Here is a 27426-nt window from a genome sequence, read left to right as displayed (position 1 = left end):
CCTGATCCACCATTGGGGTCTTGTGAAGTTTGGACCGCAGTTTGTCAGGAGCCTTGCCTCAGACCTGCTCGCCAAGGGGGATCCTACCAGGAGTATAAAAGCTCCGGACGATGTACCTCTGAGGGTCTTTAGCCCACACAAGCCTCTCCACCACAACACGGTTGCAGTCCCTCAGAGAGGGTCCAAAGCTAATACCCTGATGTTTGCATGCACCCTGCAGGCCTGTCCTACACTAAGCATAAGCTCACACTTATTTTGGTCAGGTTTGAACCAGATTTCAGCTAACACCACAGGACTCTGCATGCCAAGTGTTTTCAAGCAAGGATGAAGCTAGCATGGTGTTAGTACGTCTGTCATGCTGCATTCACAGGAAGCACTTAACACAGCCAGTCCCTGACAAGTTCAGCTCTGTGTTTAACACAAATGCCAGAGGGTTTGCAATAGGCAAAAGGTTCTTCCCATGTATTAGCCTAACTGTGTTTGAAAGTATGGTAACAAGACCCCCTCAAATCCTCAGCTGTGCCTGACACAATGAGATTGGTGGGACATAAAAGTGGCTGACCATCATCCTTGCAGTTCCCCATGGGGTCAATCCAGTCCTTGCCACAATTTAGAGCAGCTTCAGGGCTGCTGTAAGGTGCACCTAGCTAGTGGTCCCTTTGGGTCAGTCTGGAAGCTGGGACATGCTGGAGAGCAGCAGCACTCTAGCCACACCCTGAAAAAAGGCTCCCCACATCATGAGCCAGGAAAGTGATTCTCTACACCAACGTCCAATTATATCAGCTTTCCATTGCCAGAGTAGAACAAATAAGCTGGGAGGTGCCCCTAAGGGACCAGGGCCCTACAAGTCAATATTTCAATGCTGGGGAGAAATGCCAACCAATACTAATAGGATTGAATACCCCCACAGATAGGGACAGCAGATAACTCCCACTAATCCTATTGGGGTTTATTCCCTCTCAATGCTGGGGATTGCTGGGGTTAACTCCTAATACCCTAATAGGATGCAATTACCCCTTGGTGGGATGGACATGACCCCCAGTAGTGCACATGAAGGACAAGTGAGGCCCCATCCTCTGGGGTCTCTTTATGCCAGTACCACTACCTCCTTCTGTGCACAACGGAGAAACAACAGCTAGTCGGGAAGAGTCTGTTCTCCCTTTGAAGGTACCAAGGCAAAAGCAACCCCCTTCAGAGAGGATGAGAGCCTGTGACTGAGGCACCATGTCTGCGGCCCATGACTCACAGGACCAAGGTGTGAAATGGACATACACATTGGGGAACTGGTGCATGCTCCACACACAATCAATGCTCTGCCCTGTATCCAGCAGCAACTGGCCCCAATTATGGGCCTGCCTTGCACAGAACGAGACATTCCTGAGATCTGGGCAGCTCCCAGCTATACCTGAAACCAGAAAAGCCAGTTTGTATTCAAATTTCTTGCAAGTGTATTGCTTTAAAAAGCTTCTCAAGAAAAGTCCCAGAGCAGGACTAGCTGTGTGGGTGCTGCTTTTCACTCAACACTGCACAGCACTGATCAGCCTTCATCTACAGAAGCTCACCAAGAAGAGAACGCCACTAATACGTGGTCATGTGCAGAGCAACTGCCCTTTGAGGGAACTGTGGCAGAACCAGAATGAGGGAGATAAAAGGGCAGATTCTGTCTCCCACTCCAAACTCCACAGAGCAGCTACATGCTACGGCACACTGGCATTAAAAGGGTGATGCAAGGGGCCAAGGAAGAATTCCCTCAGTCCAGGCTGAGTATACAGGCTTTGCAAGTCATCTTTGCAAGTCATCTTTGCAGGTACAATGTAGGCAGTGTGCTGGGAGCAGGCCCTAAAGGATTCTGGGCTGCCCAGCAGCTCACAATTAAGTTACAGCAGCTAGAGAGAAAGTGTGTTAGAGAGCATTGGACTGGGACTCAAGAAACCTGAGTTCTATTCCCAGCTCACTTTCTATGGATGTGGTGCCATGGCCAGTCTGGGGTGACCACTCACTTTCTGTGAGTGTGGTGCCATCTCTGGTTGGGTCAGAGGTGCTAATTTTCTGGGAGCATGGTGCAATGGGTAAGAGGGGTTCTACCACTCAGGTAAAGTTATAGGAGTCACAACAATCTATCCTTTTCTTGCCCATGCTTAGTTCATAACAGACTTCACCTCCCTGCGTCCCATTTTGTTCCCTGCTCATTACATATGGATATTTTTTCCTTTACTGTAGAAATGTAGCTCTTCCTCTCAGAGGAAATAAGCAGCCAGAGGGACAAAAACAGGAAGAAAGGAATCAACTTCCTGCTTGCCTTGGAGACATCCCTGATCAACTCTGTGTACACCAACACTAAGCAGTGCAAACTGGCTGGGGAATCAGCAGCCAATACCAAGGCTTGTACTGGGAATGCTCCTGGTCTTCCTGGCCCTGGCCAGTACTCATTAGTACAGAAACACTTATATACTTCACACTATGCAATGAAAAAAAAATTAGCCAATAAATATTAGGACTGTCAATTAATAGCAGTTAACTCGCACAATTAACTCAAAAAAAGAATCGTGAGTAATTGCAGTTTTAATTACACTGTTAAACAATAGAATATCAACAAATTTATTAAATATTTTGGATTTTTTTTACATTTTCAAATATATTGATTCAGTTACAACACAGAATACAAAGTGTACACTGCTCACTTTATATTATTTTTATTATAAATATTTGCACTGTAAAAATGATAAACAAAAACTAGTATTTTTCAATTCACCTCATACAAGTACCATAGTGCAATCTCTTTATTGTGAAAGCACAACTTACAAATGTAGGCTTTTTTGGTTATATAACTGCACTCAAAAACAAAACAATGTAAACCCTTAGAGCCTACAAGTCCACTCAGTCCTACTTCTTGTTCAGCCAATCGCTAAGAGAAACAAATTTGTTTACATTTACGGGAGATAATGCTGCCTGCTTCTTATTTACAAGATCACCTGAAACTGAGAACGGACATTCACCTGGCACTTTTATAGCTGGCGCTGCAAGGTATTTATGTAACAGATATGCTAAAAAATTGTGTGTCCCTTCAAGCTTTGACCACCATTCCAGAGGACATGCTTCCATGCTGATGACACTAGTTAAAAAAAAATGTGTTAATTAAATTTGTGACTGAACTCCTTGAGGGAGAATTGTACGTTTCCTGCTGTTTTTTCCCCTCACTCTGCCATATATTTCATGTTATAGCAGTCTTGGATGATCACCCACCACGTTGCTTGTTTTAAGAACACTTTCATTGCAGATTTGACAAAACGCAAAGAAGGGACCAATGTGAGATTTCTAAAGATAGCTACAGCATTCAGTCCAAGATCTAAGAATCTGAAGTGCCTTTCAAAATCTGAGGGGGACGAGGTGTGGCGCAAGCTTTCAGAAGTCTTAAAAGAGCAACACTCCGATGCCGAAACTAAACCATCAAAAAAAAAATCAACCTTCTGTTGGTGGCATCGGACTCAGATGATGAAAATGAACATGCATTGGTCTGCACTGCTTTGGATCGTTATCGAGCACAACCCATCATTAGCATGGATGCATGTCCTCTGGAATGGTGATTGAAGCATAAAGGGACATATGAATCTTTTAACACATCTGGCACGTAAATAACTTGCAACACCAGCTACAACGCCGTGCAAACACCTGTTCTCACTTTCAAGTGACATTGTAAACAAGAAATGGGCAGCATTATCTCCTGCAAATGTAAACAAACTTCTTTGTCTGAGCAATTGGCTGAACAAGAAGTAGGACTGAGTGGACTCGTACGCTCTAAAGTTTTCCATTGTTTTATTTTTGAATACAATTATCTTTGCAAGTTACATAATTCTGTATTTGTAAGTTCAAGTTTCATGATAAAGAGATTGCACTACAGTACTTGTATTAAGTGAATTGAAAAATACTATTTTTACAGTGCAAATATTCATAATAAAAAGTAAAGTGAGCACTGTACACTTTGTATTCTGCGTTGTAATAGAAATAAATATATTTGAAAATGTGGAAAACATCCAAAAATATTTATATAAATAGTATTCTATTATTGTTTAATCGCACGATTAATCATGAATAATTTTTTTAATCACTTGAAAGCCCTAATAAATACAGAAGGCCCCACTTGCATGCTGTGTGTCATAGAATCACAGAATATCAGGGTTGGAAGGGACCTCAGGAGGTCATCTAGTCCAACCCCCTGCTCAAAGCAGGACCAATTCCCAACTAAATCATCCCCACCAGGGCTTTGTCAAGCCTGACCTTAAAAACCTCTAAGGAAGGAGATTCCACCACCTCCCCAGGTAACCCATTCTAGTGCTTCACCACTCTCTGAGTGAAAAAGTTTTTCCTAATATCCAACCTAAACGTCCCCCACTGCAACTTGAGACCATTACTCCTTGTTCTCTCAGTGTCTATCAGCTGGGGCAGGGAAGGTATAGCAGTTATTGATTTCAGGAGCATGAAGGGAGTAGACATCAAAGAAGAGGAAGAATTATTTAGGATTATGCACAGGGAAAAACCAGCTGTAATGGGGGTATGAATCTTCAGTCTGGATATCAGGGAAACTCCCTGATACAGAGAAATATCAAGCTGTGGAGTCTGCTCCCCAAGGAAAGGCGGAGGTCCCTTTGCTTGACTACTTAGACTTACTTTGGAAATTTTCTGCCTAATGGGGGACGTCAGGGCCTCCCAGGGGGAGGAGCAAGTGGGGCAATTTGCCCCAAGCCCTGGGCCCTGCAGGGGCCCCCACGAGTTTTTCGGGGGCCCTCGAACGGGGCCCACGGAGCTTCTTCTGCTCCCGGTCTTCACTGGTGGGGGGTCCTTCCGCTCCAGGGCAGAAGGACCCCCCGCCGCCAAATTACCGCCGAAGCAGGACCTGCAGCTGAAGTGCAGCCAAGTCTTCGGTGGTAATTCAGCAGCAGCGGGCCCTTCCGTTCCAGGACCCGCCACTGAAGTGCCCCATAGACCCGCGGCAGGGTCCCCCACCACCGAATTACCGCCGAAGACCCGGCTGCACTTCAGCGGCGGGTTCCGCTTCGGCGGTAATTCAGAGGCGGGGGACCCCCGCCGCGGGTCTTTGGGACACTTCAGCGGTGGGTCCAAGAGCGGAAGGACCCCCCGCCACCGAATTACTGCCAAAGCGGGGGCCCCCAGCTGCCGAAGACCCCAGGCACCCAGAATCCTCTGGGCGGCCCTGGGGGACGTTAGCATGCCATGGATTCTGCCCCACACAGTATATTTTGCCCTTCACTGGACTCAGGCAGGTTACTGCAAATTAATTTCTCATGACTCCCATGTCCCAAGGCCATGAGCATGCCATCTACGGGATTTACACAATGAGTGCAGTTAGCAGTGTGCCATTTGTGTGGAGTGCCAGTAGCATGAAAATATTCTCATCCCAATGATATTGTCTGCAATCTATGGAGCGAAACAGTGCCAGGACTGACCTAGTGAGCTCATGGGGCCTGTCTCACTCATGTTTCAGTGACTCTGAGCCTACGTCCACACTACTGCTTTAAATCGATATTAGTAAAATCGATTTTATAAAACAGGTTTTATAAAATCGATTTTACGCGTCCACACTAGGGCACATTACTTCGGTGGTGTGCGTCCATGGTCCCAGGGTACCATCAATTTCCAGAGCGGTGCACTCTGGGTAGCTCAGTAAAAGAATAGGACCAATAACTTTGATATCCGTCCACACTAACCCTAAATCGATTCAGTAATATCGATTTTAGGGTTACTCCTTTCGTTTAGCTGGAGTACAGAAATCGATTTTAAGACCCCTTAAAATTGATTTTAAGTGCCTTGTAGTGTGGACGGTTACAGCGTTAAATCGATTTAACGCTGTTTAAATCGATTTAACGCTGTAGTGTGGACCTGGCCTGAGAATATTATCAATAGCCAAGGCTCCTCAAGGCTGCTGTCCAAGCAGCCAGGCTGCATTTGGTGACAAACATGTTTCTTCCTGAATCCAAGATCCATCTGAAGATCTAAGGCTCCATTCTCAGCTGGACTGAGTTTACACTTGCCACTCCGAGTAGAACAGGGAAAGGGGGTGACTCAAAACCATCTTTCTGCCTTCCCAGTCCTGGGCTGGCTAAAGACCAAGATGGCTCCCAGCATAACTTGGAGCAGCCCCAGGTGTCTGTGCTTCAAGCTATGTGCTCCACCAAGCCCTGTGTCAGGATTATCCTCAGCTGCCTTGGTAGAGCAGCTAACAGAAAGGATACAGACTGAGCCTTTTCTTTCCTGAGTGTGGCCCATGAGGTAGAGTGAGGAGCTGGACTGCTCTTGTGACACCCTCACATACTAGTGGGGATTACATTGCGAGGCAGAGATGTTGCTGGTACTGGGCCAGCAAGGCCTGTGACAGGAAAAGACAACAAGGAGCCAGCAGGGGACAGGTCCTCTGAATAGGACCACTGAAGCTCCCTGGCTATCCCAGCTTCTGGCCAAGCTGCACCCAATATGCACCCAGTGAGCTGAACCTGTTTGAAAGCTTGAGTCCTGAGGAATGCACGTGTGCACTGCAGGATAAGAAATTTTTGAGGGAAGGATATCTTAGCACAGAGCCAGGTTATTGCTTGTTGATCACTTGCCTTGAAACCCTACAACATACCCATGAGTTACTAAGCAGGACAGATATTAAACTCCAGCCCAAGTGTGCAGTCCAGGCTTGCTCATAGCTACACTCAGGCATTCCTCCGAACAGGGGCTGCCTGACATTTCTCACACTAGTGTCCACCAGGGGCTCATGCCAGCTGAGGGAGATTCACTAGACTAATCCCATCAAGACTATTTGGGGGATGTGCACATCACAGTATAGAATCTGTTCAGATTTCCGCACTGAGCCCTTCCCCACAATTGGGGGGAACATGTCCAGGAACTGTCCAGGAACTGTCATACATCCCCTCTTCTCTCCAGGCCAAATTCCAAATAGAAGAACGTTACTAGCTGCACCCAGGAGCAGATGCCAGCCTTAGTGCAACTGCAAACTCCAGCATTCCCAAGTGTGGATCCCACTCCCACAGTAAGTAGCAACGGACCTTAATGCCTGAATTCACTTCCCCCAGCATCCTGCTCCAGCCAGTGCTTTCCACACGGAATTTGCTTCACCATCACCACCTCACTTTCCCCTGGGATCACCCCCAGGGCCCAAGAGGAAATGAAGCCAGACTGGATGCCTGCAACAAGCATCAACCACTGAATTTCCATCTCCAGGCTGTGTGGCTGGACAGACCCCGGGCCTGCTAGGGCTCAGGCTCCGATCTCAGCGCACCAGATCCCAGCTCAAGCTGTTTACCCGGTTTTAGGTTACAAAGAGCTGGGCTCAGTTGCCTTCTGACTGTCGGATCAGTAACGGTTTGGCGGCAGTAACTCGACTCTGGCTCCCGGGCCCGGCCTTTGGGGTTACAAACTCACACGTACATCACCGCTCCTCGCCCAGCCCCGTCCCGTCCCGTCCCCCAGCTCGGGCACCGTGCACCCCACCCCGCGGCCGCGAGAGCCCAGGACACTCCGGCCTCTAGACCGAGCCAAGCTGGGGCTGAGTCCTGAGGGAGCTCGCCCCACCCGAGGGCGCGGGGCCCACACGGCCCCCAGGGAACCCGCCAGTCGGGGGCTCCCGGGCGGGGCGCCGCGCGGTGCCGGCTCGGGCCGCCCTCCCGGCAGGTGGCCGGCAGCAGAGCCCGCAGCTCACGTGCGCGCCAGGCCGAGGGGCGGCGGTGGCGAGCTCTGCCCTCGCTGGAGCCGGGCTGAGGCGGCTCCTCGGGGCAGCACCAAGCCCGGCGCCCCAACGGTTGCCCGCCCGGCGAAGCTGGGTCCGGGGCTGCCGCCGTGCTGAGGCGCCTCTCCCTGCCTGGGCCCAGCGGCCGGCCCGCGGCCGCACCCCTCCGAGGGCCCCGAGGCCGCCCCCCGCGGCGGCGCCCGCCAGGTACCCAGGGCCGGGCAGCCACACTCACCCGGCTGCCGTCTCGGCTCCGCGCGGGGCCCGCCCAGCAGCGAACGGCAGATCCAGCGATCGGGCCGCCCCAGTGCGGCTAAGGGGCCCCCGCTTGCAAACTAGCCCAGAGCAGGCAGCGCAGACTCCGCCCCCGTGCCAGGGGCCGGCCGGCAACGCCATTCACAGCCCGAGCATGCAAATCGGAGCTGCGAGCCGCGCCGCGCTGCGCTGCGCTCTGCAGCCGGCGCCCGGCAGAGGAACTGCGTCGTGCGCCCGCGGCTCCGCCACGCATCCCCATGCCCTTCCCGCCGGGGTGGTGGCCGCCCGCCCGCGCGCGCGCCGCGGCTCGCTATCTGCGCTGAGTCACGGCGCAGGAATGCTGCTGGTGGCGGTGCGGGGCAGCTGCCCCCCTGAGCCCAACGGAAGCGGCTCAGCCGGGCAGCCCCTCACCCAGCCAGGGAGATGCCCCCTGCCTTCAGCCGGCCGAGCCCATGGGGAACTCCCGGTCCAGAAATGTCCACACTTGCGGCTGTTCCGGAACAGTTGCTCTATTTCAGCTTCGCACCCTCGTGTAGTACAGAGTAACTTTCATTGGGCAGGCAAGCCTTAAGTAGTCCCGGGGCTCCCCTCTCCTCTTCCCCTTGCCCAGTGTTCTTCCACCCCATGCCTTGGAGATCTGCCCGGTGTACCCCCTGCAAGACCTCTGCACACGGTGTACCCCCGCTTGAGACCCACTGGACAGGAGGATGCGAAATCTGCCCCAGGACCAGGAGATGTGAAAGGTCCAGAGGAAACAAATTGTCCTGGGTAAGCAAAGGCCATCCTTATACCGCGGTAACTGCTAGTACTGGGGAAATGTGCCGGCTGCAGTTCGTGCCACTACACTGGCAGTACTTCACAAAGCCCTGTATAGCTTTAGAGAAGGGGCACAGAGCTCAGTGAAGAGTTTCATCAAGGAGTGCTCTTATTACATTAGTGCACTTCACAATTCAGATTAATCCAAGCCTCATCCCTTGATTTTGGGGGAGCAACTATCATTCAGTCCTTTCACAGATCCTGCTACGGTCTCTATACCTAATATGCATTGTCTTTTGAGCTTCTACTACTACCACTCAAGCTAAACTTTTACATCAAGAGGCTTATTGCCTGTGGACGACTCAGTCAGGGGCTTTGTTACACTTGTCTGTGCTGTAACTAACCGTTAGACCATGCACTGCTCTCAGAGCCAAGGAGAGAACCCCCCAGGAATGCTAATACCCAGCATTCTAGTGCTAGTTCACAAATAGCTGTGTAAACTGCAGATAAAGTGTATGCTGAAGCTGATATGGGCTGCTTCTCATCAAGGACAAAAATATGCTTTCCCTCATCCTACCCAAACAGCCTGAGTTCCAATACTGCTCATGGTAGGAGGGAAAGAAGTATATGCAAATTAGTGTGAGGCCCTTGGGAAAACTGTTTAAATCATTTTATATTGCAAAATATTGTACTAAGAGATGAATGTGGATGTTGTGTCTGTTTCAGTGCTGCATATTTAGGATTTGTGTTTTGATTAATGGGAGCTGCCTCTTTCAGCATGGGTGAGACACACAAGGGTTGTGTGAAAGAGACCACACGCAGTGTTGCTTGCATGAACTTGGGAGAGGTCAGAACTAGATTTAATAAACATATCTTCCCAGAAAATAACCTTCCTCTTGAGAGTGTCATATTAGCACTTATAGGCACTGGATGCCTAAGGATGATACTAATAGGCTTCAATGCCTTTTCCCTGTAGGTCAGCAGTCCTAAAGCAGCCCAGCTAAGCTGGAATTAAGTTGTTCCTCTCTAATGGGCATTTGGTGGCCTTGATGCAAGATACATTTGGGGTGAAAGTATCTCAGCTCCAGCTCCCACTCCCACATGACACTCTTACCCCCACACTTTGAACTAATTGGCAGAGAGGCCAAGAACTGGAATTGCCACAGAGACTGACTTATCCTATAACCTAGGCTGGTATGGTAGTGAGTGGGGGAAGCTCACCTTAGTGCTGCTCTGTAGATAAACTGAAGGCTTCATTCACCAGGGCTGCTTTTTTCACCTGTAAGAAATCCACACCATTTTTTAAAATGTGTGTTTACTATTATTATATGCAAATTATTCCATTTTATGATGTGAATGAATGTCACATGGAGCTGCACAAAATTTGACAGCTATGTCCTTCACACCCTGTTTCATAGTTGTCCTATTTCCAATTCTCCAGTTTCTGTTACCTGCTCACTGTTATCCATCCCTCAGCTCTTCATATTCCGGGGCCCTTGTTTTTCCTCCCTCCATTTCTTGGCACTTCATTAACACTTTCTTTAGTCATCCTATGCTGGCCCTGCCATTAGCCCGCCCTCTGGTCCCAATTTTCCAGCACTATGTTATTTTTTTCCCTCTCGTTTTAAATGTATATCATTTTTATTCTGGAGTTCTCCCACCCCACCTTCAGAATTTCAGCCTTGTTTGCAGCATTACTGCTTCCTGCTTTTCACCTTAATGATCTGAATTACAAAATGTAGTTGAGAAAGGAGGAGTGTGGGGGCTGCCCGGGAACTACACTCCCAAGGAAGAATTAGCTCATCTCCACCACACCCACCCCAACACATTCCTACTCACACCCATATCAACAGGGAAATCAGTGAATACTGTACTCTGTGAGAGTGGTTAAAAGAGAGCCCTGCAGAGAATGACTGTCTATTCACAGCCCCTCTCATTGGTCATGGTGTGAGCACAGCAATAGCCTCTGTTGTTAGTTGCTGCTGCTGCAGAGGGCTGGGCTTACTCAAGGCACAGACTGACCATTCTCAAAGCTCCTTTCTACTGAAGCAATTCAACAGTTGCAGATTATTTCCAGATGCTCCAACCACACAAACCAGGCAAAAAAAATTGTCCAGTAACAGAAATAAAAGAGATAAGTCTACAAGTCCCTTCGGCACCTCCCAAAAGAGCAATGTGAAGCCAGCATGTGGTTCAGAGACACTGCTGCTCTTTATTAGCCTCCACCCACCAGCACATAGAATTCTAATATGAGACAAATAATTTTCTTTCACTGAAATATTATCCTCACCCTCATACATTCCCATAGTGTACACTACACTCCCCATCACCGCTGGCCGACAGGCTCTCACCATGTACAATTACATTTTCCCTGTCCCTTTCACAGACCAGTATGCTGCAACCTTAAGTGAACTAGTTCATGCCAGTTTGCAGATATCTCTGATGAGATGATTTAAGACCAAGCTCTGCAATGAGTTGGACCAGTCCTGTAGATAACTGGTAGCTCAATTGGTGGTGTTAGCAATGGCTGCTTGCTCTGTCCCCTTTCTAGTCTTTCTGAACATACCTCTCCTACTCTGTGAATGGAATGGACCCAAGCACATTGCTCTCTACTAACATTCACAGAGTAGGAGACTCACAAGATCCCACCCTGAAACAGGTAAGAGCAGGAGGCCAAACACCTGAGGTGAGGAGAGATCTATATAAACTGCTACCAAAAAAGGAACACTCCACTGCACGTCTCACCCTTTGGAGAGGATAAGAGAACAAACAACATGTGACGTGTTAGTCATATTGCTTAATGCACTACTGAAAGGTGTTCATGTGCTGTGGGGATGAGCATGGCACAAGAACCTGTACAGAATAGAACAGAATATATCAGGTATCTGGTGGTCCTGAAAGGCAGGTCATCCCCATGGCTTTCCTTCTAAATCAGCTGTTTGTAAACAGTCTTGATTAAATTTGATTAGAACATTCTATTTTTCCATTGGCCAGAGGATAACAAATAGCATGATAATGCAGAATTGATTATGTACTTTGTGTGGAGCAAAATAATAACGTGGTTAACATTTCTCTCCTTTAGAATTCTTTACATTCCATTGATGTGGACTGAGGTCCATTGTCAGAATGCAGTTGTTTTGGACTCTGCTGAAAATTAAGAACTCGATAACTTTTGAATTGAAAGTTACTTGTGACCATTTGCCAAAGTAATCAGTTACAGCAGTATCATGGCATGTTTGCCACTGGCGCTGTCTCCCGCGGTCCTACTATATCAGTAGCAACCTGCTCTCATGGGAATCAGGTAAAGGAATTATGCAATGGTGTCGTGTGATACAGGTGTTTAGATATGCATATGGCAAATAATATAGGATATTGTAGCATTCTCGGGTTGGAAGTCCTTCTCTCACTAGCAGTATCTATCTATCAATCAATCAATCAATCAGAGTAGTTTCTGAGTACCTCCCAATAAAGAAACAAAAGTAACAATCTTCCTTCCCAGCATTTGGGGGACAAAGCTTGATTACTGTATTTATTTGATTTATTTTGTTGGATTGTATGTGTATATACAAATTATTGAAGGAAAGCAAAGGTGAAGAAATGGGTTTCGCATTTAATGCTGAATGTTGTGAGGTCTGATGTCTCTTATTGCAGGAGATGGCTCCACAGTCTAAGTCCAGCTCCTGTGAAAGTGACATCTTCTGAATTCCTGACCCCTTGCTCTTGGCTGATAGTTTAATTGTTCCAGTGGGACATAGCTGTCATGGTCATGGAGGGAGCAGCATCTCTCAAGTGCCCACATCCTGTCCCATAGGGGGCTTTGAACATGAGGTTAGAAACCGTGAATGGGGTTCTATGCACTGAGCAGCCAGTGCAGAAGATTGGAGTGCCTCAGTGATGCAATCATAGTGACAGGGCCGGCTTTAAGCTGATTCATTCGATTCCCCAGAATCAGGCCCCACACTGAAGAGGACCCTGCATCCGCGCCTAAGGGGGCCCCGCTCCAAGGGTCTTTGGCGGCATTTTGGCGGCGGGGGGTCCTTCGGTGCCACGGAGAAAACAGAGCGGACCCCCTGCTGCCAAAGTGCTGCCAAAGCCCCAGACCGCCGCCGAGTATTCCAGTTGGGCCCTGCAGGTCATAAAGCTGGCCCTGCATAGTGACATGTCTTGCTGAGCAGACAGCTATTGTTTGGTACCATCTGGGGATTTTTCAGGGTGTCTGGACTTTTCTAATTCTGAAAAGAACTCAGCACAGTAATTGGTGTGGTATAAAGACTGGACTAAACTAGAATAGAGAGGCAGAGGACAGTATATGACTATAAGTATCTCTGTATTAGTTGCATATTTTGATCTGTATCCAAAATGTGATTTAGGTGCTTCATTTCTAAAATGGTGTATTAGGCCTTGTCTACACTAGGAGATACTGCCAGTACAGTTACACTGATATAACTAACTGGCAAAACCCTTTAATGTGGATGCAGTTATATTAATATAAAATTGCTTATACCGGTGTAGCTTATGTCATTTCAGATAACTAGAATAGATTATGCCTGTATAACCTTTCTACACTAGAGGAGTTGGCAGCATAGCTATGTTGGTAAAAATCACCCCCTTACCTGCTATAACTATGCCAGTAAGAACGTTAGGTGTAGACAAGGTCTTAGTCTGACAAAAGGGAGTGAACACCCCCACACACACCACTGCTTAGACAGCCTCACTTACAGAGGAGACACAGCCCTCAGGCTCATGATTACAACCTGCTAAGACTGAGTAAGTCCAATCACCCACACAAGAAAGTAGCCATCATAGGGGCATCCTCTGCTGGAGGCTCTTGCAGGCACCATGAAAGGCGTCATGAGAGTTCACACCTGGCCCCTGAAACAAAGAAAAAGATTGAACAAAATGGTCTTGGACTCCCTCTGGAACAGCAAGGCCTCTCTTCTACTTAAGAGATATTCAGGCCTTGTCTACCCAGGAAAGATACTTTGGTATATAAATAGGGTGTGAATTCAAAGTGAAATAGTTATATCAGAATAACCTGCTGTTTAGACACTCTTATTCTGGTTTGAATGCCCTTTTTTGGTTTAGCTTATGTCACCTGGGGAGGGATTTAACTAAACAAAAAAAAAAAACACTCTTGTGCCAGATGGGAGGTTATACCTGTGTACAATGCCCTGACTACAAGGACTGAGACCTTGAACTCGATTCACTATTTTATGGATAGACAGTGGAGGATGAGTGTGCTCTGCTTGCAATAGCCAGTGTTGCTGAGATGCACTGCAGCATTCTATGCTAGTTGGAATTTCCTAGGTGCTGAAGCCTTCATGACCAGATATATTGCATTGCTGTAATCCACCTGAAAGATGGACGAAGATGTGAAAAACTGAGGCTGGGTGACTGTTCACAAAGAAGGGATGGGGTCTTTTGCTCAGATTCAGCTTCAGCTAGCTGTTCTTCATCCATGAGCTGATCTTGTCCACCAAGCCGTCTTGGTGGTAATGGTATGGTCGTATCTGGTGAAGAATCGGTAGAACTATGCGTCATCTGCGTATTTCTGGCACTTGAGTTCATGTCATCTGACCAGTTCATCTGTGGGCTTCATGTAGACGTTGAATAGAGAGAGATTCAGTCTTTGTGGGATTCTACAAGTGAGTGGTCTAGTGGTAGAAGAGCAGTTTCCTGTCACTACTCATTCGGTGGGTCCTGCCAGGAAGGACTCGACCCATTTTAGTGCATTACCCTTGGGATCTGCCACCTCTTAGTCAAGACAGCAACCAATCTCATGGTTGACAGTGTTGAATGCTGCAGATAGGTCCAGCAGAATAAGAATGGATGTCTTTCCCCGGTCAGGAGGAGATCATTCATCAATGCCACTAATGCAGTTTCAGTTCCATGACTGGCATATTAGGCTGCAGCAGCCCTGAAACAGAGTGGTGTTATTCCCAGCAGGTCTAACTTCCATCCCCTTCACTTTGCTTTCTTTTCAAGAGCTATGAACAGTGTATACTGGCCTGGGGTTACCAATAACCAAACAGCTATTTCAGTACCGAGTACGTTGATTTAAGGACAAAAGCAATGCAGACAAAACATAATAAAACAATCAAGGGTCTAGAGCAGGGGTGGCCAAACTGTGGCTCTTTTACTGTTAAAGTGTAGCTCACAAGTGCCCCCTCCCCCGACCCCCCATTGTCCTCCTACTAGGCTAGGAGGGTGGGGGGAGCTCAGGACCTCTGGCTTGCAATGGGGTGTGGGATAGAGACTTCTGTCCAGTGGGGAGGAGGAGCCTCAGAGCTCCCAGCAGGTGTGCTCCGGCTGAGACTCTCGAACTTCTGCAGATTGCCGTATGCTGCTCAGAGGGCCAGTAAGCTTGGCCACCCCGGTCTAGAGGCATGTTGCTTTTCCCAAAGGATTCCCATTTTCCACATGGTGATCCCTGATAGGTTCCAAAGTCTTTCAGACCCTTCTGTAAGGGTTCGCGTGCTTGGTTAACAGGTCACTAATGAAAATATTAAAAAGTATTGGATACAAGACCGACCCCTTTGGTACTCCAGTTGATAAGTATTCCCAGTTTGACAGTGAAGCATTGATAACTACTTTCTGAGTACAGTCTTTCAACCAGTTGTGCACCCAACCTTATACTAATTTCATCTAGACCAATTTCCCTAGTTTGCCTATGAAGATGTCATGGGGGACTGTCAAAAGCCTTACTAAAAATCAAGAAAAATCATGTCTAAAGCTATCCACTAGCCCAATAACCCTACTGAAGAAAGATATTAGGTTGGTTTGGCATGATTTATTCTAGATAAATCCATGCTGGCTATTCCTTATAGCCCTATTATTCACTAGGTGCGGGTTGTTTAATAACTTGTTCTAGTATCTTTTCAAATATTAAAATTAGGCTAGCTGGTCTATAATTCCTTGGATCCTCTTTGTTCCCCTTTTTAAAGATAGGTGCTATGACATCTATTTATGACATTCATAAAGTTAATGCAATAGTCCCCAAACATACTGCATGTGGATGGATGTAATATCTGTCATAGCTAGAATCAATACATTCAGGATGGGTTTTTTTTAGTGCTGGTTGGACTATTGTGTGTTTGAAGGAAGAAGGGAAGATCCCTTCCCTGAATGAGGTGTTGGCTATTCCAGTCAGGAATGGCACCAGCTGCTCATAATTCACATTCACAAGCCAGTAGGGACATGAGTCACATACATTCATAGGTCTTTGGTCAAGAACTTTGTGATGAGTGAATGTATTGAACTCTGGGAATGCAGGCAGGCTGTTGGTTGGTGGGTGCAGGTGGCGCAGAGCAAGGCTGTTTGAGAAGGCTTCCTGAATGTGTGTGATCCTTTCAGCACAGTAGGATGTGAGTTCTTTGCAGTGATTGACACTCAGCTTTTATGCAGGTTGTGGGCACTCAGGATTGATGAAATGGTTTCCACCCTGGATAGCTCCTTGGGGTGGGATTTGACAGTTTCAGGGGAGGATGGTGAGAAGATTCTCTTGGCCTGTGATACACTCTCAATGTAGGCTTGGAGGAATTCAGTCAATCCTGTTTATATCAGCCTTCATTCTATGCTTAGAAAAGTACTGCTAGTTCACATACTCCATACCATCACTACCCCAATCGGAAGACCTATTAGTGGTCTCTACTCTGATAAAAACATTCCATACCAGAGGATTGTGATGGGATATAAGTGATCAGTCCCTGTATGAACTTCTTTACTGGGCAGAAAGGAGGAGACTAGTCATTAGAGACTGCCAGGACTGGAGAGAAATGCTGGAGGGTGAGGCTTTTTAGGCTGCCAGACAGTGAAACTGACAGCGGTGCCTTCTGAGTGGTAGAAGCCATAAAAGCGAAACAGAAGATGGAAAATGAGAGAGAGATTTCCTGAGAAGGGAGAAGAGCTGCTTTTTTGTCTCCTCCTAGCCTAGGAATCTGCTGATTGAAGCCCAGGTAGGAGAGAAGAACAACTGGAGACTTTTTGCCTGGTGTGTGCTGTGAAGAACTATCACTGGAAGAGTTAGGTTTTTTTGTTTTCTCCAGCAAACTGTTTAAACCAAAGAGTAAATCTCTAGCTCTTATGGCAAGGGTGGGCAAACTTTTTGCCCCAAGGGCCACATCTATGTGGGGAGATTACATGCAGGGCCATGAATGTAGGGCTGGGGCAGGGGTTGGGGTGCAGGAGGGAGTGTGGGAGGGTGCGGGGTGCAGAAAGGGGCTTAGGACAAGAGGTTGGGGCAGAGGAGGGGTGAGGAGTGTACGAGGGGGCTCAAGGCAGGGGGTGAGGTGCAGGGAGGGGAACAGGGTGCGGCAGGGGGCTCAGGGTAGGGGATTGGGGTGCAGAAGGGGTGCTGGGTCCAGGCAGGGTCTGGCAGAGGGATCAGGGCAAGGAGTTGGGGTGCAGGCTCTTGCCCGGCACCGCTTATCTAGAGTGGCTCTGGGGTGGCAGCGGCATGCACCGGGGTCTGAGCAGGCTCCACGCTACTCCTGCAAGTGACAGGCACCACATCCCTGCATCTCCTGGGCAAGGGGGGGCAGAGGGCTCAGTGCACTGCCCTCACCTGGGAGTGCCTTCCCTGAAGCTCCCATTGGCCATGGTTCCCTGTTCTTAGTCAATGGGAGCTGTGGGGAAGATACCCACAGGCGAGGGCAGCTCACGGAGCCTCCAGGGGCGTCCGGGGTGTGGTGCCGGCCGCTTCCGGGAGGGGCCCGGGGCCCGCAGTGCCACGGGGGTGGCAATCCTGTGGGCAGGATCCAAAGCCCTGATCCGGCCCATGGGGTGTAGTTTGCCCACCCCATCTTATGACTATTGTGATAATATTGAAATGCGAACAGACTGTAACAGATGGAGAGACAGCTGCCTGCATTTGCAATAAGTCCAAGAGGTGTAAACTGTCCCATTCATATCAGTGCCGGGTAACTCAGATACCCAGTCACAACAATGTAAACATTTAAATGCCAACATTTAACAATTTTGTGGCACATTAAAGCATACATGAAACGAGGATCATATTATGAAAATCTTTAAATTCTACTGTTAATAACACCTTGTTTGGCATCATGGACAAGTGGGCTTGGGAAATACTAGCATTTTGCACCACTGCACAGTCAAGAGAGAGCTAAGTCTAAGAGGCCCAGTGGAGCACCTGCAGTCATGCTCAAGAAGCCCAAGGGGGCCACAAGCCTTGCCAAAGGGAAGCCAAGCATGAGGAGCCCAGCAGAGCCTAGGAGTGTAACTGGACCCCATCTGGGGAGATGAGCTTGCGTGATCATTTTTTGAACATCCGCACAATCTGCTGTGAGTGGTGTCTCATGTGGGCAGAGCTTTTTTTTTTTTTTTTTTTTTGGGGTGGAACTTAGAAAAGTACTGCTGTTTTTGCCCTCCAATCTGTTCCCTGGCTTTTTTATGAGATTTCAAGTTTGGTTGATAAAGGTAACTGCGCTAACATAATATACTTAGATTTCTGTATGTCTTAGACTTGGTAAGATAAGACTGAGTACCACAGAGTCCCGGATAAAAACACTAACACTATACAAAATGAAAATAGCCATATTAAATGGATGAAACACCAGCAATTTGTAGATCTCAATAAGTCATTGTAAATGAAGAATCTTTATCCAATGGGAGCATTTCAACTGCAGTCCCACAGGGGTCACTTCTCAGGCCTGTGCTATTCAACATCTTTATCAATGATCTGGAAGAAAATGTAATATCATTGATAATAAAATTTGCAAGCGACACAAAGATTGGGGAATGGGAATAATGACTGGTCAGTTCTACAGAGTGACCCAGATCACTTGGTAAGAACAGTTCACTTAGACAACATCAGTTTTAATACAGTCAAATACATCTATGGTCCAAGAATGTAGGCCACCCTATGGGATGGGGAACTGTAGTTGTCTCAAAGAGTTTATAATAAACTCAGGCAAGGATTTAGGGATCATGGAGTAAACCAGCTGAAGATGAGTTCCCACGCTGCATCTAAGAGGGTGAAATCTTTGAAAGCATAAGCAGAGGACTATCAAGTAGGAGTAGGTAAGTTATATTACTTCTACATACAGCATTCGTGAGATCATTAGTGGGTACTGTTGTGACGGGTTGGGTCACAGAGACCCCCTCGTGACTGTCACCTGATGTGCTGAGACTACCTCTGATCCTGTTTTCTCTGCCAGTTTGGGCCTCCAAAACCCTGTCTTGTTGAGCCAGATGGATCTGTGTTGCAGCAGATTAGCCTAAGATCTGACCCACTCCCCCAAAGCTGCTGACTTAACTAAAAACAGCTTAGCAAATGCTTCTGTCTCTAGCACCCAGATACCCAGCTCCCAAACCCCAAATAAATCCATTTTACTCTGTATAAAGCTTATACAGAGTAAACTCATATCTTGTCCGCCCTCTATAACACTGATAGAGAGATATGCATAGCTGTTTGCTCCCCCAGGTATTAATCACTTACTCTGGGTTTAATAAAAACCAAAATGATTTTATTAAGTATAAAAAGTAGGATTTAAGTGGTTCCAAGTAATAACAGACAGAACAAAGTAACTTACCAAGCAAAATAAAAAACAAAACAAAACATGCAAGTCTAGGCCTAAGAGAAACTGATTACAAGATGAAAATCTCACCCCCAGAGATGTTCCAATAAGCTTCTTTCACAGAATGGACTCCTTCCTAGTCTGGGTCCAGCAATCACTCACATCCCTGTAGTTACTGCCCGTTGTTCCAGTTTCTTTCAGGCACCTCTTGGGGGTGGAGAGGCCATCTCTTGAGCCAGCTGAAGACAAAATGAAGAGGCTTCCAGGGCCTTTTATATTCTCTCTCGTGGGTGTAAACTCCTTTGTTCTGTCAAAGTCACAGCAACCAGATGGAGTTTGTAGCCACCTGGGCAAGTCACATGTCCATGAACGATTCAGCTTTTTGCAGGCCGACGCCATTGTTTACATGTTAGTTTGAACATTCCCACGAAAACTCATATGTGGATTGACGTCTTCCAAAGTCCATCATCAGTTAAGTGTTTCTTGATTGGGCACTCATTGAGAATAGCCCTTTCTCAAGAAGCTGACCAAATACTTCACTGAGGCTACTTAGAATCAAACACATTGAGATACAAGTATATAGCCAATATTTGTAACATCAAATACAAAAATGATACACACATACAGACAGCATAATCATAACCAGCAAACTACAACCTTTCCATAGACACCCTACTTGACCTCCTCTATACAAGCCCTGGTGCAACCGTAGGACCCTGGTTGCAACAATAATCTATATGGTCACAGTTCATGTCAATTACGTCATAACTGTGTCCAGTCTGGTGCCCACGCTTCAAACAAGGTGCTGAAAGGTAGGAAAGGATTCAGAAAAAAACTACAAGAATGATTTGAGGTCTGGAAAACCTGCTTTATAGTGAGAAACTTCAGAATCTCAGTCTATCTGGTTTATCCAAGAGAAGGTTAAGAGTTGACTTGATCACAGCCAACAAGTATCTGCATGGGGAAATGATATCTGATAATAGAAGGCTCTTTAATTTAGGAAATAAACACATAACAAGAGCCAACAGTTTGAAGCTTAAGATAGATAAATTCAGACTAGAAATAAGGTGCACATTTCTAACAGGTAGGGTAATTAATAACTTACCTAGGGACATGGTGAATTCTCCCTCACTTGTAGTCTTCAGATCAAGCTTGGTATCTTTCCAAAAAGTATGACTGAGTTAGAGCATAAATTAATGGGCTGGATGCAGGAACTACTGGCTGAGGTTCTCTGGCCTGGGTTATGTAGGAGGTCAGACTGGAAGATCATATTGTCCCTTCTGACCTTAAAATCTATCAATCTGTTGGTTATGTCCCTGCAGACAGGCAGGCAAATCATTACAATACTGTCACAGCAGTCCTGGTGTGTGTGCTACTTAATAGCTACTTCAGTGCCACCCACCAGGGGTGCACAAGATCACAAAACAAGATCATAAACTGTGGCTGGTTAGATATTTAACTGCTTTATTCAACTGAACAGCTTCCACAGGAGTACTTTAAAATTATTACAATAATCAGATTATGGGTTTAACAAAGTTGGAAAACAGAAACATTTCCCTTGGGTTCTGAAGACAACTTGGCTTCTAAATGCCTATTGAGCTGGTCTAAACAGGTACCTAGTCCTACGCTCCCAGGCTAGAGGGGAAAGAATCCAAAGAGGCTGGGGATTATTCCTGGGGAAGATAAATAAAAAGAGAAACTCAAGCAAATTCACCAGGAGCTGCAAGTGCAGCTGGCCTGGCAAGGAGCCAACACTGCCAGGAGCAAAAAGACAAGGAGGAAGAGTCTCTACATCTTTAGAGACATCTTCCCACAGTTCCAGGCCTGTCTGCACGTTCTCTCCAGGGGCTGCCCCAGGCCCTTCAAAAAAAAAAAAAAAAACACCAGAGTTCCTTGTCTCTAGTTCAGTCCCAGGAAAGAGCCAGCAGTGTCAGCTGGGCCCTGGCTGACTTCCAGGGATTCTTTCAGAGACTGTGAAAGAGGAGAGTCACTGCTGACACGCTCAGAGGCATGGTCAGGTCAGGATACTTCCCAAGTGGCACCTTTCCTCTACCAGAAACCACCCTCTGTTGTCTGCCCCCATTCTGCCTCCTGCTGTGTCCTGGGCTCTGCCACCCACACAAGTGACTGGGGGCAGACAATGAGAAGTAGTCCCTAAAGTTGGAGATTTCAGACATGGAGCCCTCCTTCTGGGCCAGGGTTGGAGGAGGCCAGCACACAGCTAGTGAGAGGCTCTCTGCCACTGGAAAGGGTCCTGCAGGCTGGGTGAGGCAATCTTTGGGGAGAGAAGGCGGGAGAAAGGCGCAGGAAAGGTGATGGTGGGGTGTGTGGCAGGGTGAAACTTGTTCCACTGACTTAAGTGTGAACCTTCCAGAAACACTCCTTTCATTGTTCTCACCCCCCATGGAAAACGTCAACAACTATAAAAGAGAAAACACATGTTGCAGTTCAATTACTGCTTCCTACTGCTGCTCCAGGCCTTGGCCTGCTAACAGCTTTGCTAGTGTCCCTCAGCCCTGGTCTGCAACCTTTCTACTATTTCAGTGCTGGACTACATCGCCCACTCCCTCACAGCTCTACAAATGCTCCTCAAGCAAGACCTGCACCAAAGACCTAACATTAATAGCAAAAAAGCTCATCCTGCATTTGTGGAGCTCTGATGCAAAATCCACCTAACACTTGGACATCTGAATTAGTTAGTTATTCTCAACATGTTATTTACAGAGAGGTAGGTTCAGTCTTTTTTCCCCAAAGAGGGATAGACAGGATCTATGCTCATGCCACAGACCCAGGAAGGTCCAGCATCCAACTCTATACCTAGGTGATTATAAAACAGCCCCAAGCTGTGGCAAGCCATGAGCCATAGACTCAATGAACAGTCTTCCTCTAGATGTGAAATTATGATACAGAACCTTGCATAGACTATTAGTAATCAGAGAGACAAGATGGGTGAGGCAATAGCTTTTATGGGACCAACTTCTATTGGTGAGAGAGACAAGCTTTTGAGCTTCTCCCCAACAGAACTTGGTCCAATAAAAGTTATCACCTTACCCACCTTGTCTCTCTAATATCCTGGGACCAACATGGCTATGACGACACTGCATGCAACATATTAATAATTACTCAGATTACAATAGCAACTAGTAGAAGCTAGAGACCAAATAAGATCAGGTCCCTTTGTGCCAAGCTACTCTCATGGCCAGCAAGTCCCCATCTCAAAGAGTTTATAATCTAAATAGACAAGACAGACAAAGAAGGGGAGGAAGCAAGCAAGCATTACTACCCCTGTTTTACAGAGGGAGAACTGAGGCACATAGGGCTAGTTTCACAAAGGAACGTAGATGTAGTGACACCTTATGATTACCACACCTAACTTTTAGATAGCTAAAAATCACAGAGATTCGCAAAGCGTGAGTTCAGCACCTAGGTTCCCTGTACGATGAACAAGGAGAGATAGCAGCCTCAAAATAAGATCCACAAAAGCCAGCAAGCAAGACAGGGAGCTGCCTAAGCCAGCCAATAGTATTTACCAAGGAGAGGGGTGTGTCACAGATTCCAAGGCAGAAGGGACTATTGTGATCATCTAATCTGACCTCTATAGCACAGGCCAGAAGACCACCTCAAAATAATTCCAAAGAAGATCTTAGAAAGTCATCCAATCTTCACACAAAAATTGTTATTCAAGGAGAATCCACCACTACCCTCGGTAAATTGTTCCAATGGTTAATTACACTCTCTGTTAAAAATTTGTCTAGTTTCAACTTCCAGCCACTGGGTTGCTTTATATCTTTTATACCTAGAGCCCATTATTAAACATTGGTTCCCCATTTAGGCACTTAAAAACCAGTGACCAAAACACCCCTTAACCTTCTTTTTTAAACTAAATAGATTGAGTCTATCAATTTAAGGAAGGTTTCTAATCCTTTAACCATTCTCATTGTTCTTCTCTGAATTCTCGCCAATTTATCAGCATCCTTCTTGAATTGAGGGCAGCAGAACTGGACACAATATTCCAGCAGCGGTCACACCGCTGGTAAATATAGTGGTAGTCAAGATTTCCTTGTTTATGCATCCCAGGATCGCATTAGCCCTTTTGGCCACAGCATCACATTGGGAGCTCATGTTCAACTGTCATCCTCCAGGGCTTCACATAGCAAAGTGTAAATGGGGTGGGATCTCACCCTGTCCTCAACAGAGTACACAGACTCTGTGTTAGTGGCCAGCTCACCCTTTCAAGAGCTGGGGTTTATTAGTAAACATATAAACTCAGCCCAAGTCTCTCCCTGAGCTCAGCTTTTCCCGAGACTTTTCCTTTAAGGTTTCTTTCTGTCCTAGCTTCTTGGTTTCTTTTGACTCTAAGAGGCACATCTCTTTCTTTCCATCCTGTTGAAGAAGTTGGCTGACCTACCTGATAGCATAACTCAGCAATAACTACCTGAACCCTGAGGCAGGTGTTAGCACCTGACCCACTGTGACTCAGCAGTAGACACCTGCATGCCTGCCCACAGGCTGTAAGCCAGCCATTCTGTTACACAGGGGAGGGATAGCTCAGTGGTTTGAGCATGGGCCTGCTAAATCCAGGGCTGTGAGTTCAATCCTTGAGGGGGCCACTTAGGGATCTAGAGCAAAATCAGTACTTGGTCCTGCTAGTGAAGGCAGGGGGCTGGACTCTATGACCTTTCAGGGTCCCTTCCAGCTCTATGAGATAGGTATATCTCCATACATATTTCTTCCCCAGGGACTTCGGGCTCATTGGTGCAGCAGTGTGTCTGTGCACAGGAAGGAGAGGAGAGCCTGTCATTTCAGAATGCCTTAGATATGGGGCTGAATGCCAAGGGAATAATCACCTTGTCCAAGCTAAAACAGGACTAACTCCAGAGTAAAAAGGGCCAGCAGACAGGCTGGCATCTGACAAGCATTCCAGACACCATGGTCATCGCAGCATTATAAAGAGCAAAGAGTTGCTTCCTCAGCAGCTAACTAGAGAGCTGCCACAAAGCTGTGTACATTTGATAACAGCAGCCACAGAGGCCAAGCTGCTCCTGCCTGTGGACCCCACCCCAGCGTAGATGGCTGCAAACCACCCTGTGGGTGGGTTCAAATACCATTGCTTAAGCACAGCAGCTTAGAGCATCAGCACTTGCTTTACAGCTCTTTTTTCCATTAGGGGGCTGACAATTGCTTTGTGGTAAGGAAGCCAGGCCCAGGCCAAGTGACTTTAAACCTATGACCAGAGAGCAGTTGTCACCCTGCAATGCAAGGCTGGGTTGTCTCAGGAAATGGAATTTGCACCCACTGGTAAGGGGCACTGTCACCCTATCTCCTGAACATTCCCTGATTATGACATCACAGATGTTGTAGCCAGTCAAAGCTCTAGAGTTCTTAAGTCTCTTCATTATTTATTGATTTTGTTTCCACTGGAAGTTAGAGAAATTTCAAGTAGAAAAGCTCCCCCAGTACAGCTTAACACGGTCTACTATATAATAACCTGTTTTCAGTTGCTTGTAAGTTTGCCAAATTTAACAGCTGTGACTGAAAATTTTCAAGTTTGGTACCTGCCTTAGATGGAATTGGGTTTTTTCCTAAGAAATTTTCAGTAAAAACAACTCAGCTGCTTCTCAGAAGGAGATTATGGAAAAATACATAGTTTTGGCCAGTGTATACATGTACACATTTTTTTGGTTTTGAGAATCTCTATGCTCCGTCCTCTCTTCCCCATTCTTGGAGCAGGAACTTGAAACTTGTTGGGATGGAGGGTTGCCTTAGTTTCGGGGACATGTATTTCACTGTTCTTGTGAGAACATCACCCAACTTCAGACAAGTTATAAGACTCTAGAGAGAAAAAAAGTCATATTTTGCATGCTATCTGAAGATGAGCATTAGCGCTGAGCATGCCCCAGCCCAGGGCTGCAGGGGCTAAGCAGGACCCTCCTTGCAATTGCTTCTCCTGGTTGATGAGGGCTGCCTCCTGGCACTGGAACCTCAGAACAGGGAAGATAGCTCGCCTCCTGTGTTCTCGGTAGTCCTACTAGTGAGGCTAAGGAGAAGCTCAAATGCAGAGGGTGAGGAGGGCAGTGAAAATCAGGTTGGGGGGGGCAGAGGAAGTCGTGGAACTGAGACCACAGACAGACGACGGGAGGAGGTACATGTTAGGGATATTGGAAGGGCAGGGTTGGGTAAGTCTACACTTCCTCTCAGACCCAGAAATTGAAAAAGCCCCCCCTTTTTTGATTCCCGAGTCTCACCATTCCGTCTGCTGTCCTCAGCAAATTAGTTAAGCAAACTGAAAAAAAATGTTAGTCCTATGGTCCCTTCTTAGTGCTGGGCCAAATAGAGTATAACAGCCTGCTAATAGAGGATAACATCGGTTACTCAGGGACAGGTGGCAGAGAGGCTTGTACTGTGGATTTAAAGGTTCCAATCCTTATGACTCATGTAGAGAATCAATATGGGTTTCACATCATAGAATTTTCCCCCCCTCCAAGATTTTTCTTAATTCTAGGAAATTACTTACAAAAGCAACACTGCAAGAACATTCAGGTTGCAAAGTCAAGCACACAAAAAGGTAGGAAATGCCAGAATTAAGGCTTCCTGTGCAACCTTAATTCAGTCCCCTTGTATGTATGCATTATGATAGAGTCTTCAATTACATGATCACATACTATTTTTTCCCCCACAGGACCCCTGCCTCATACAGAGGACCACATGGACAATGCTCAGAGAAAGAATCAGGGTTGTGCAGTGAAGACGACTTTGGCTATAGGACCCTTGTCTCATTTGTTGCTGAATTTGGAAGGATGTAGTGAATGAAGCAGGAGACTGCAGGAAGAGAATGGATAATTTAATGGTTTAAGGCAGTTGAATGCTGCTGTAGCGATCCGATTCAATCCCTGCCTCTGACACCCGCCTCCTTGTCTGGCCCTTGGTGTATTGTGCGCTTCATACTGTATGCCTATTTGCAAACTAAGACTGAGATTGAGTTTGGGCAGAGACTGCAAAAGAGGAAATCTACAGGAACAAAAAAATGTAACAAAACCATCGCACATAGCTGCAACCTTCTTCCCTTTTCTCCTCACGGGTATGGGTACTGGGCTGACTTATAAGGACACCTGGTACCTCCACCCAAGGAAACCCCTCTTAGTGCTTGGGATAATATTCAAACACCCAATCTCATATAGAGTGTCAGAGCACACAAAAATAAAATGCTGTCACAATTCCCAGAGTACTAAAACAGGAACTGGGGCTTTATTAGGTATGGGGAATTCAGGATAGGGGACAATGGAAAAAGGGATTAGGATAATAGAAGACAGAATTGACTATACATAAACTCAACTTCCTGAATAGTTACAGCCAATACATTCCACTCTGCTCCTTCCCAACACCTTTCTCAGCAAATAGTGAATTTAGGCTCAGTCTTTGATGGGTTCTGCAGTGATGAGACTAGTGGCCAGCTTATAATTCAATATCAAAACTAAAACAAGGGTATTCTTACAAAGTATCCTTACCAAGGATGGTCAGATAGTCTTTTATGGTGCTCTTGTCTCAAAATGTGCAACTAGGCCAGCTCTTAGTAGCCTCTCCTTGGGCTTCTGTTCTCCATTGAGATGATCCAGAAATCCCAAAAGGACTCAAAGCTTCCCTTTGGGTAGGAATGTGGAAGGTAATCAGGTCCTCCCCATCTGTGTAGTTCCTTCCCCCCTACACACCAAACACAGCCAACTAAAAGTAAACTCAGTCCCTATTTTCTAAGTCCTGGTTCATGATAGAACCAATTAGCAACACTACTGGGACCAATCTCAGAAACTGAGGCCAGAGCTTCTGCCACCATTACTGCTGTTGTTCAGGGGCAAATACCCTTGAGGCTCAGTGTGACATTTCAGGAGTACCCTCTTCAAAGGGGTTGCATCAACAGCAGGAGGTTTATCTGGGAGTGCAGACACACACAGGAACCTTCACCTAGGAGGCAAACTGACAGCATGCATGCCTCTCACAGCCAGCCTTGCTGTAAAATGCTGCAAGGATTTTGGATTAGCAATACTCTCATCTTTGTAAAGTACCTTGTTAATCAAGTCTAGGCTCTAGAATACGTATCATGAATTTATATGTAACCATGTTCAAAGCTTCTGCTAGCTACTG

At 46.7% G+C, this 27426-nt stretch overlaps 1 protein-coding gene across 1 annotated transcript in view; it reads right to left on the bottom strand.

Annotated features, from left to right (window-relative positions):
• Positions 1-8168, bottom strand: part of RHBDF1 (rhomboid 5 homolog 1) — a 99023-nt gene extending 90855 nt beyond the window's left edge. The window contains 1 exon segment of the mRNA XM_030579225.1: positions 7980-8168. The gene's annotated coding sequence lies outside the window, so the exon portion shown is untranslated.
• Between the last annotated feature and the right edge of the window lie 19258 nt (positions 8169-27426).

This window comes from Gopherus evgoodei, chromosome 10 (assembly GCF_007399415.2).
Source record: "Gopherus evgoodei ecotype Sinaloan lineage chromosome 10, rGopEvg1_v1.p, whole genome shotgun sequence".
In the NCBI taxonomy this organism is placed as follows: domain Eukaryota; kingdom Metazoa; phylum Chordata; order Testudines; family Testudinidae; genus Gopherus; species Gopherus evgoodei.
This window is presented reverse-complemented; position numbering and strand designations above follow the sequence as displayed.